Here is a 12,348-nt window from a genome sequence, read left to right as displayed (position 1 = left end):
TTTAATTTATATTCCAGTAACCTAAAAGTGTGTTTTCTAGTTTGCTTTATTCGACATTCTCGAATAAATAATTATCCAAAATTTTATATTTCATCCTTTTCAGATAAAGACTGCAAGAACAATATCTGAGTAAATTCCCAATGAGACTATTTAGCTGGCGACTGCACTGAGTGAACAAATATCAAGTGATGCTGATGTTTTAGAAGTGAATTCGTTATAATAGTCCTTCAGGTATAGAAGACATTTTTCCTTCAACTCTTTATAGCTGAATCTTCTATCTATAGTGATATTACACGTCAACTGTAGATATAAATTATTTTTTTTTTCATCCACTGTAGGATCATCAAATGTATTTTATTAAAATGAAACTGATCTCCAAAAATTGATTAATTATGGTAAGATAAACCTGAATGAATCGGCTTTCCATGCAGCCATTTCCAAGGTCTGCGAAAAGGGCTGAATGGAAAAAGGCTGCATATGAGCCTCACAGACATTGATGCTATAATTTTTTGTTTTTTAATGTTTGGATAACAAAATTAACTAATCCACTTCATGATATTTAATATAGCAAAAGATATACGAGCTGGTCACTATATGAGAGAAAAAAAACAAACATTTGGCTATTTTTCTTCACGTGTTTTTGCGGCTGGAGGAGATTTTAAATCTCATGAAGCGTACTTCATCACGGCGAGCCGCTTTCGTTTTTCTACTGAGTTTTCTGAGGTTCATTAATTGAAACCACCTGCTATGTGATGAGGAAGTAGCACGCCTGGAACTAGTAGGCTATCGTAGCGGTGTCATATTTTAAATAAATAGAAGACTAGCCTTTCAGCGTTGCCATTTGTTTAAAGAAATGCATTACAAAGGTAATTCGTGGAATCGCATGAGTACCAAGGCCATATTCATTGCAATTAACAATCCCGACTTGGAAACAAATAAAAGGACAGAACAGTCCAAGTACTTTTACATATCCATCCATTTAACAAATTTAAGAATTATCAACATAAATATAAAGTTCAACATTAATATAAAATTAATCAACATCTAGTAAAAATCCTAAAGCAGTAAAAGGGCGTAGATGTTATCAGTGATGAAAATCTGGAATATGAAAAGAAATCAGCGAACCTCGTTAACATTGAACAGCTCATCTGTAAGATACAAAAATCCTGCTAAAACATTTCTTTTTTCGTTTCTACATCTAATACCAATCGGTTGTAAAAGTTTTTTTATTCAACCACTGTCCGGATCCGAGAATATGCAGCTAGTGCGAGTGCCTATGTCCACTTGATGGATCATACTTATCTTTTGCAGGACTTAACTATAGGAAAGTATTGAGATGGAAATCTATTTTGTACATACTTTAAGAACCTTTTTTAGGAGGTTTTTTAGTTTACAGATCTACTATCGCTTGATATTGCTCATACTCCAACTAAATAGCATCACTGCTTTGGAAAGTCTGCAATTATTTCGTGTGTTTCATCTCCTAATGAGACTGACATTAAAAATAGTTGTCACAGTGATCACACCATACATATTTAAAACAGGACAATATACACAAAAATTCACTTTTTAAGTTAGTACAGCAATGAAAATACCCTCTTAAATGCTATTACTGATTAACCTTTTTCTATTCTTCTTCTCCCCTTCCCTCTTTTGATTTGAATGTAACCAACTGTTAAACTGTGCCCCACAAAGCATTAATTTTTTTTTTAAGCATTTTTCACGTGTACCTATGGATGTTGGCGTGCCGCATAGAAACAAATTAAATAATTTAGAAATATAATGATTGAACAGATTTTTTTTTTTTTTTTTACCATTTTTACTTATTCTAAACCTTCCTCGACATTGTGGCAATATCAAGATTGTTACTTTGATAATCAATGATATACAGGAATTTTGCTAGCAGGGATAAGGAGGTGATTCTTCCTTTGTATAAGGCAATGGTCAGACTGCGCCTTGAATATTGCGTACAGGTCTTGAGGCCTCATTTTAGGAAGGATGTAGAGTTGCTAGAACGAGTACAGAGAAGAGCAACACACTGGTGAGGGGAACGAAAGGGTCCTCTTACCAAGAGAGGCTTAAGTTCTGCAAGTTGTAGCGTCTAGAGACTAGGCACCTGCGAGGTGATCTGATTGAGGTGTATAAGGCCTTGAATGGACTGAGCAGGCTCAATTGTGATGGATTCTTCCACTTACTCAGATTACGAATCTGAGATGGCATAAATCGAAATTGAGGAAAGAAAGTTGTAGAATAGATGCGAGGAAATTTGCCTTTAGCCAGCGGGTAGTTGATTGCTGCAACAAACTTCCATCTGACGTGGAAGCTGATAGCTTAAATAAATTCAAGGAAGAACTTTACAAACTTTTAGAATGTGTGAAATGGGATTTTATTTTTTTTGGCTGATGCTACATAAGCTTGCTTTCTTTCATCTATGCCTGTACTAATGCTACCAGCCACGAGATAGAAATAGCTCCTAGTACCTTCCTCTATCCGCTGTTCAGTGAATTATATTTAAAAGAGAAAGCAATCCTAATATATTAGATGCAGTGACTTGCCTAAAGTAAAATAAATGAATTCTGTGCATCTTATGAGTATGAACTTTAAAACTGATATTTACATTGGCGTATGCAAACAGCACGAGTTTATCAAAAGAATCTGCAGAAACTTCTAAGGCTGGTTTAATTTTTAGAATATACAAATTGACCCTTTACCTGTTTGAGATATTTTAAATAAGCACAATCTCCTAGAGAGAATACAAAGAAATCTAGAGAGATTTTCAACGATAAGAATTCAGACTTGATTCATCTGACTCAATCTGTTTGCAGGTATCAAACCAAACCTATTTCAACTTATTTAACTCATTTAAAACACTAATGCATGTGGTTCTGAGCTCCAGTTTCAGTAGGTTATTTATTAGACTTTTTAAAAAGTTGTATAGAAATATGAACGTTCGTTTTATTATTTTTGTACATGTTAGATCTGTCATTCCTCTATCGTGATTTTTTGTATGTATAATCACACCAAAAATGAAAAATATAAACGTATAAGCACTTAAGGGACTCTGGCTCATCTTTCTGTTTCATCAAAAAAGAAATTCATCAACAAATTCGGTGGCAAAACTTTCGTAGTCACAAACAGGGCTTCGAAGCAACAAAAATAATCAAGGAGAATAATTCACATTTCTAAACTCAAACTTTCTTCCTTAAACTCATAAAGGGTAATCATATATTAATTTTTATACTGTTTTTAGAAATATCGTTGTAACAGTTTATTTGCTCTATTATTATTAAATTTGGACGGACTTAAAATATAATTATATATACTATATTATTATATAGTGTAACAATAATAAATGTTTGTATTAATTTTAAATTAGCGTAAGTTTTACATGGATGAAAAGCTATTGTTTATGGTGCACACGCAGCTTTATGTTGTGTGATACGAGTGAACACTAGTACTGATTGAACAGATTTATTTATGAACAACCAGATTTCATTATTCTGACTTCGATAAGTGATGTTTTGGAGATAGGGAAAGCCACGATTCGAAATAACTTCTATGCTGTTAGTCCATAGTCACCAAAACCTTGTTAAAATAACTAACATAATGTCAGTTATTTTAACACAATTCTTTCGTTGTTTCATTTAAAATTATTGCATTCCTGGTAAATAGAACGCATTTCAACCACTGCGGTATTGGTACACTTCGAATGAAGATGTAAGCTAAGAGTTAGGGGTGTGAAACGAAAGTCTGAAGACATAAAAATCAAACCTTTCAGTAGTAAGTTTTATTGGAAAACGGAAAATACGCAGCATTTTATTATTATTGAAAGCCCTAGACTCCGCGTACAGGAAAGTTAGATAGCTATTAAGTGGAATATGAGTTTTTTTTTTAAAAACGAATTTCATTTTATGGCACGAGAATAACTTGATATAATTTTGTTTTATCAATTTAATATACGAATTCTTGGGATGTTATTTCGGTTTATTTAGGAGAAAGTGAACACATCGTGAGAAAATTAAAACCCTGAATCAATATTTTTCCTTTTTCTCTTAACTAAAAAGGTGTTAGCACAGATAATAAGTTCTGAGATTTAATTTGTTGATAAGTGCAGAATTGTGTTGATATAATTTCTGTGTTTGAATTAGTGTACTGTAAAATGTCGAAATAGTGCTGAATACTGAACAATAATCCCTTTATAAACAAATATTTTTTCGTTTCAGATATCATATTGCATCAGCGCACGAAGTGAGCAATGATGGTACTGTCATGGATGATTAAGAAGTTGGAAAAATCAAGAGGAATGTTTAAATCAATATAACAGAACAAACAGTAACACTATAACCAAGAAGGTTTCTGAAACTCATCGGAGTTAAATTCGAAAAGAATTGAGCCACTTGGTGAATTTTTACATCCTGGAGTTGTTTTGTATTATTAATTTTATTGATCGAAAAAAAAGAGACAATATACACTATTATCAGGAAATCTTTGATGAAAGAACATATATGAAACAAGCACCATTACATTTTGGTTACTGAATTTTCTTTATTACTTTTCAAAATATTTATTTGGTGTACTCTTGGCTTGCAGTTAAATTTAAGTATAATAACTGAAGACATTGACCATTAAATGTCAATACACAATAGCAACAGTTTTTTTTTTGTTATCTTGTCGTGTTGTATGCTAAAAGTTTTATAAAATTCCACTTTTATGCTTCGAACTGCAATTATATAAATTTTATTTGTATTCACTATAACTATTATTAATAAACAAATACATTCTGTATCTTTTAAGGTTATTGCCTTTAAAATTATTGCATTTTATTTAAAAAAATGAATGAAAACACATCAGGAAAAAGGACACCACTACAGTACTTATGTGGCGTTAAATGGACATAAATATTGATTGAGTACGAAAAGACAATCACATCACCACATAACACGCATAGTTGTTATTCAGAAAAAAAATAACTATAACCCAGAACGATGAATAATAAGAGCAGTTTTTATGAAAGTTGTTTCTAAGCTCAGTTTGTAAGAATTTCTCTGCTTCACATCCACATCGCATATTAAACTAACAATTAAAACATAAATGGAAGATTGATCAAACCTGTTTGCAGCTGATATTCAAGAGAATATATTTCAGTCAGTCTATAAATGAAACCATGTTCTTGGCATGACTATCTCAAGAAATAGGTTGTAACTGTTGTACGAGTACAATTATTATAATTTAAAATAGTATTCTCTTTAATTTGGTTTCAATTTATTGTCCAGAAAGTTACATAAAAGGACTGACTTGATTCCTAACGAAAATGATAAATATTCTTAACACTCCTGAAATTTTTCGTTCTCCAGTTTTCAGTGTCAGTCCCACACAAAGGAATTTGTTCACCAACGAATACCTGAATAAAGATATGGCATTAGCCATGATTCTACATTGATATTTTTGCGCATGCTCCAACATTTAGGCAATGTTTTCATATTCTAGGGAAATGTAGGTTTGTTCTTGTGAAATAAGTTAAAATTATCAAACTTGAAACGTTAACATATGTTATTTCCACATGTTCTTTTGCACACATCTGTGTTCAATAGAAAAGCGGTCTATTTATCTTAAGAACTCATAGAGGCACAAGGGAAGACAGAAATGTATGAAAACAGCACAAAGCGATGATAACATAATATAAATAGCAAAGTTTAGTTTCTCTTGCGTTTTTCGTTTCCCAAACATTTCTTCCCTTTGGTTTATGGTAAAGGGCACATAAAGGTGTGGGGGGGAAAAGCAAGAAAAAAAAAAAAAGTGTACAGTTGAATGCAAAACTAGCCTGTCCTAGTTAAACTTAACCAGGGATAGAATATACATAAAAAAAATCCGGTATAAATCTTACCTGCATGTGACTAGAGGTACAATCAGCCATGTTGTCTAAGGACCTCATTAAAGTTCTGAGATGCCAGGCAGGCTCTGCTGTGATGACGTCACAAGGGGACAAAGGAGTGGTCGGTTGGGACAGGCGCAATAACATTGGTCAGATGGAAATTTTTACGTGGACAGCAGACCTTCTTGCCCAATGCATGGCGTAGTGCGTGGCAAGTAGACGCCCCCTAGAAAACAAGGTAATTACACATTGTAAAGATATATTTCTAGATAATTGCCATCATTTTGTTGTTCGTAGTGCTCAAACTGCGATTGTATTTCGGCTTTGTTTGAGTGCGTCTCCTCTTTCATTGTCCTCATAAATTAACCGTGTGGAAATTAGAGGCGATAATAATTAGAATGGTACCACTGAAGTAGTCTTATTGTTCCACTTTCGGGGGCTTGGTTTCCCCGAGAGTTTTTAGTACCGAATGAATCGCACTATGAACGCTTTGTCGTATGAAAATCATAACGAAGAGATAAAGAAAATTGTCTTAATAGGAGCAAAGAAAAGGTAATCATGAAGTTTTATAACTAATCACTTCAAGTTTTGATAGAATTAGCGAAGTAGTTTTGTTAGATACACAATATTCAGACATATTTGTAAAAGCTCGCTTTAATTCCCATGAAGCCACGCGTGACTTTGTTGTAACTTTTTTCACAGAAACGCTTCCTTTGTGAAGCAATTTAAAAGAGATACAGATTTCAGTCCACATTTTAAGCAATAGCTTTCGATATTATGTTTTGTCACTTTTCCAACCTAGAATAGATGTTTTTGTTCAAAGAAAAATTAAACATGAAATAACAGAATCGGTTATCAATATCGACACATCTAGAAATTGATACTCGGCGTATTTCAAAAATTGATATGATTTGTATTGTGCTACTTTCTCAAAGTTTACTGATTATAAAAAGAACCGTTTCGATCTCATTAAAATAAATATTTATTCATAACAGTATTTACAAAGTAGATAAAGCACAGGATATGTAATATAACGGATAAAAGGCATCTTTATCCGTTTATATAATGAGGCATCGAGTATTAAGTTTAAATTAAAGCTATTAAAATTATTTACAAAACAGAGAAAATATTTCTGCTACTCATAAGAGCGTTTTATCCATTTATATATATATATTTTTTATTTGTTTTGTTATTAAGCAAAGCAATGAAAATATTTCTGCTGTTTTGCTTAATAGCATTTTACCAGACAGGAATATGTGAATTATAAAGTAATTATTTATAAGTTAGTTATACTATGTGGTGAATTAACTCAGCGTTAAGGAATATTGCGAATTCAAGACCGTCCATTAGGTAGGTAGTTGGGCTTAATACGTTTTATCCATTACTGTACAGACAAAATATGTAGTGCTGTACCATATAACTTCTGATAAGAACTTATTGGGTAGACTCCCTAGATGCAACAGTCTTGCTAAGGTATGATACTGATCTATCACTGGAATATAATAATAAAAATAATAAACCATCCTGCAAACGTTTAGAAAGACTTCATAAGAAGTTTCCTTAGCTGTAAAATCCATCAACATAAGGAAAATTTTAAGTTACTCTGACTTTATGCCGTTGCCTTCAGTATAAACAGAATTACTTAAAAAACAAACAAAAACCCCAGTTAGTTTAATTAGAATTAAATTAAATCCTGTTAGTCTCATGCAACCGATGAAGATTAACAGACCCCTTATCGCTATTCTTTGCACTAATAGGTATTCTTAGCGAAAGAATATTCACTCAGGTTATTTCGTTGTGTATAAAGTAACACAGGGGTCGCAAAGTGCGGCCTGCGGCCGCTTTTATGAAGTTATGTATAAATGTGAAGAAAATATTTGTTCAAATTTTATAGAATCATAAGACTTGTGCACTAAACACAATGGAAAACGGTTAATAATCTGCAAACCCTTCTCTTTCCAACTATTCTTTCATGCAAGGATGGTAGTGATATCACTAACCTGATTTATGGCCCACCCACAATTTCTATCGTCGTATTTTCATAGCAGAATTAAAATAGAACATTAAACTGCTAAAAGAGAATATCTCCAAAGTTGTTTACTGCTGCCCTTGAGGAAGCTTTCAAAGAGATTAGACTGGTCGCAGAAAGGAGTCAATGTGAATGGAGAGTACCTAAACCATTTACACATGGCATTGTGGTCATAAGCCACGATCCCAAAGAATTAGAGGAAAATCTTAATCAGTTATGCACAGTTAGTAAGGATTTTGGATTAAAGATGAATATGGCTAAAACAAAAGTAATGATGAACAAGTATGCCACAGAAAGGGATATGATTGAAGGAGCAGTAATTGAAAAGGTGGAGTCATATACTTACTTATCTTGGACAAGTCATTAGCTGTAATAATGATAAATGGCTGGAAGTCAAGAGAAGAATAAATTTTGGATGGATAGCATTCAGGAAATATAGTCACATACTGAAGAGCAATATCCCAGTTTGTCTGAAATGTAAAATAATGAACCAATGTATACTCCCCACCATGATTTATGGAAGTGAAACTTTGGTACTCATCAAAAGAATGGAAAGAGAAGCTGAGAACTACACAGCGAAGAATGGAACGAATTATTCTGGGAATCAGACTGTTAGATAAGAAGAGAAACACATGGATTAGGCAGCAAACTGAAGAAAAGGACATTCTGATCTAAACAAAAGAACTAAAATGGTCTTGGGCAGGACACATAGCTTGAAGACATGATGACATGTCTTTCTTCTGGCTCCTCTTGGGAGCCAGAAGAAAACCTGGAAGACAACGACAGAGATGGACAGATGAAATTCAAGAGTTTGTGGGTAGTAAATGGATGGCCATTGCACAAAACAGAAGGAACTGGAAAGTTGATGGAGAGGCCTTCATCCTGCAATGGATTGATAATGGCTGATGATTTTCATCAATACTAGCCTGCTGACGAAGAAGTCTGAGAACCGCTTATATGGCATCTATATTATATTAACATATATTAGATGATTATATTTTATTAATTCATTGTTATCTCTCTTTTCAGTCATTTTGAACCACTTCATTTCTAATAAAAATAATACACGTTTTATTTTATTTAAGCTGTAAGTATATAGCTGAAAGCTTTCAGCAATTTAATGTTCTATTTTAATTCTGATAGGAAAAATTAAAGATTTAAGCGATAAGTTTCGAACATTTCATAGTTTTACTTTTTAATAAAAGTAATTTTCTGTTTATACCTCGGCACAACCACCTAGATCAGTTTACTAGTTATTTGATATGACAAGGTATCGTCATTAATGATTAATAATATTCTTGTCAAATAACTGTAAAAACTTTTCCGGCCAAGGTGGTTGGAGTTATAATCAGAAAATTTTTCTAACTTATCGCAAAAGAGAAGCATCTCCTGGTCATAAGGTCTCACAAATTAGAATTTAGCAACTTTGTTTATTTAAAAATAGAGTAAACGCGAACAAAAAGGAAAACATTTTAAATTTAAAAACAGAATTATAAGACAGCTTCGACTCTCAACAAATAGCTTGTCAAAAATTAAACACAGTTCATAAACAGAAACTCTGAATTATTCAGGATTATTTCACGTTAGGTGAAATCTTTGTTATGCTATAATTCCTAAATCAATAAACATTTTTAGCGGTTCAGTTATTAACCAAAACTAAAAGATTTTTTTTCTCCGTTTAGAATTACGGATGCAGTGATTAATTATCGTAGTATCAGCAGCTGAGAACAAGTACAGTTTGGTTTCACATTTCATAGTCAATATTACATTTTAGAATAATCTAGGATATTTTTTCATTTAAATTACATTTATGAACATTCTTTACACGCCTTTACAAAGTACATATTATTTATATATAATAAAGAACTACCATATGTTCGTTCGTGGGTTTTTGCAACCACGATCGAACCAAGGAGCTCAAGATGTAATATGATCTACTTTACGAATATTTCTAAGGCGAAGACGAAAAGACCAATTCTCTTCCTATTGGTGAAGACGATCAACGATATCTTTAAACTTTAACGAAAAATAAGATTATGTCTAAAGCGCACGCAGTTCGAGCTCAAGAGAAAGTTATTTGGAAAGCCATGTCTGCTGCCTTTCATTTCCAGCCTGGATTTCCTCTCTCGCTGCACAACATCAAGAGGAAGAAAGGCGGGAAATGCAGCCTCCCTCGGAGAATCTTCGTTCATAAAAGAGAACGTCATCTCGCGCCTGGTATGCGGATTCCATTCCTTCGTATTATCACAATACACGTAATTCTAAGATAATGCTCCCATAACTTAGTTCCGCTGTCAGGAGCGAACAAGAAATGAGGCTTTCTTGGAATAAAAGGCCTTTGAGCCATCGAAATGGAAAGCAGGCATCTAAAATGCAGTTTGATCAAGAGCGTCCTGCCTTTCGCTATATTGGCATGCAATCACAATTTCGGTAAATAAGGAAAGGGAACCAGCGTATGAGGTTTCCCTCCTTAATGCTCCTTCCTCGCATTACGACACAATCTAATAGTTTAGGGTGGAAATAATTGAACTTCTGCCTTTAGCTGGCAGATTAAAATCATGGCAATAATGTCTGCCACGAACATTTTTCAAAAGCATTCTGTGCAGCCACAATAGAACGCAATTTTCTACAAACGTTTCACGAGCTTAGAATAGTTTGAAATTTCTAAGAACGTTGCCTAGATGAGATTGGATTCCAGAGTTAATTTTTTTTTATGTAATCATAGTTCACAAATTTGGTACTGCTCAAAAAGAAAAAAAAAAAGTGCACGCGCATTCTTTAATACAAGCAAACAAAACAAGCAGACACAGACCTTAAAACAACGAAACAAAAACAGCGAAATCGTGAAGAATAACACTACAGTATCTTTAAACATTTTCAAAAATTTAATTTTTGCAATCAATGAAACTGTTCTTTGAAATAATAGTTTCATTGATTGCAATGCTCGAAATAAGATCTCAAAAATTGACCAGTGACCATTTCTTACCTAATATTATCATAATAATACTGTGATGGATAAAACAATGAGTTAACATACAAATACTTTACAAATTACGCACGCGTATTCAAAGATGCAATGTTTAGATCGGAAAGAGAGGATTAATGTTCATAATTGACAAAATATACAAGTACGTCATCGTCGTGACGTACTTGTACGTCATAAAACGATAATGTTATATTCTGTTGAAGATATTCAGAGAAATCAGGAGGGCAGTTTCAAGACAGCGAAGTCAAATGTGCCAAAAGGGATTCCACTAACAGAAACTGCTTGGATGACGTCAAGGCTGAACAAAAAGAATAGAGCGATGAAAGTGCGTTGTCGTGCAATAGTATTGCTCAGAAAATAGTGACGGAACCCGAGATTACGTAACATCGCCATAATCGGTTTATTGCTTACTGCTGCCAGTCATCGGGCCAAAATAGAACTACTGCAAACTGACATGGTGGAGGCACAGATGAGCAGTATCTGTGAGAGTTATCCGTGTATTTTTAAACAGGTAAGACGGCATGAATGATATATTTTTAATTTATTTCGATGTAGGCCTAATGATCAAACATCATCCTGCTTTGTGCAGATGATTCGTTACTATGACAACACCACCAAACAACAAAATTCAACTTTGAACAAAATTAACACTTCCAGTGAATATTCTATCAGCGTACATTTTCTTATTGTAGATCGTTTTAAAAATGAAGAAATTCGTTTTCTTAATTGAGCTCATTTTTGGGGTTTTCCGTTGAAACAGTTCTAGATGCGTAATATTAAAACATTGAAGAATTACATTTTTGTTTATTAGTGGATAGAGGAATGCGCGAATGGGAATTTCATTTATAGCATTATTTCTTTTTTGTTATTTAGAAATACTGATGCTATTTATTATATCTGTTCCTATATTTAAGTATTAACAATATCATTTAGGTTACAAATTAACAGATTAAAATAAGCGGTTATTATATTGAGGATAAAATGCATTCATACGATACGCGTTTCCTTCTATATCGTTGTAAAAATATCAGTTTATGTGACAATAAAACCGACAGTTTTCGAGATTATTATTAGCTCCTCACAATTTAACACGTGCATTTTTATTTATTTTTTTATGTAAATTTGTTTGTTTTATAGCCTGTGGACAACCTCATGCGAGCACGTTTAAGGAGGCTCGAGAAGATTTTAAGAGGGGACAGGTTTTAGAAGGGACATAAATAGTTTTAATTCTTAAATTATTTAACCACAGAATTATTTGAATTATCAGACTATTATAAAAAATATCGAAATTCTTTACATATATTCAAAATTATATTGTATTTTATGGTTAGTGTATAGATTGTGTTGTTCTAATCTTTGCTTGCGTTTTCTGGATTTTGTTTCATTAAAAGGAAAGCCTGTTCCACACAAGTATCATTCGTTTCTTGGAAACAACAAAATTCCATCATCGATTTTAAATAC

General features: G+C 33.0%; 1 long non-coding RNA gene across 1 annotated transcript in view; it reads right to left on the bottom strand.

Moving 5' to 3' along the window:
• Nucleotides 1-5,992: 5,992 nt before the first annotated feature.
• LOC150090835 (uncharacterized) overlaps nucleotides 5,993-12,348 on the bottom strand; it is a 63,098-nt gene continuing 56,742 nt past the window's right edge. Inside the window, exon 3 of the long non-coding RNA XR_016547318.1 lies at nucleotides 5,993-6,098. This is a non-coding gene — a long non-coding RNA (uncharacterized LOC150090835). The remainder of the gene's footprint in view (nucleotides 6,099-12,348) is intronic.

This window comes from Mastigoproctus giganteus, chromosome 1 (genome assembly GCF_048544385.1).
Source record: "Mastigoproctus giganteus isolate SK-2022 chromosome 1, ASM4854438v1, whole genome shotgun sequence".
NCBI classification, from domain to species: Eukaryota; Metazoa; Arthropoda; class Arachnida; order Uropygi; family Thelyphonidae; genus Mastigoproctus; species Mastigoproctus giganteus.
This window is presented reverse-complemented; position numbering and strand designations above follow the sequence as displayed.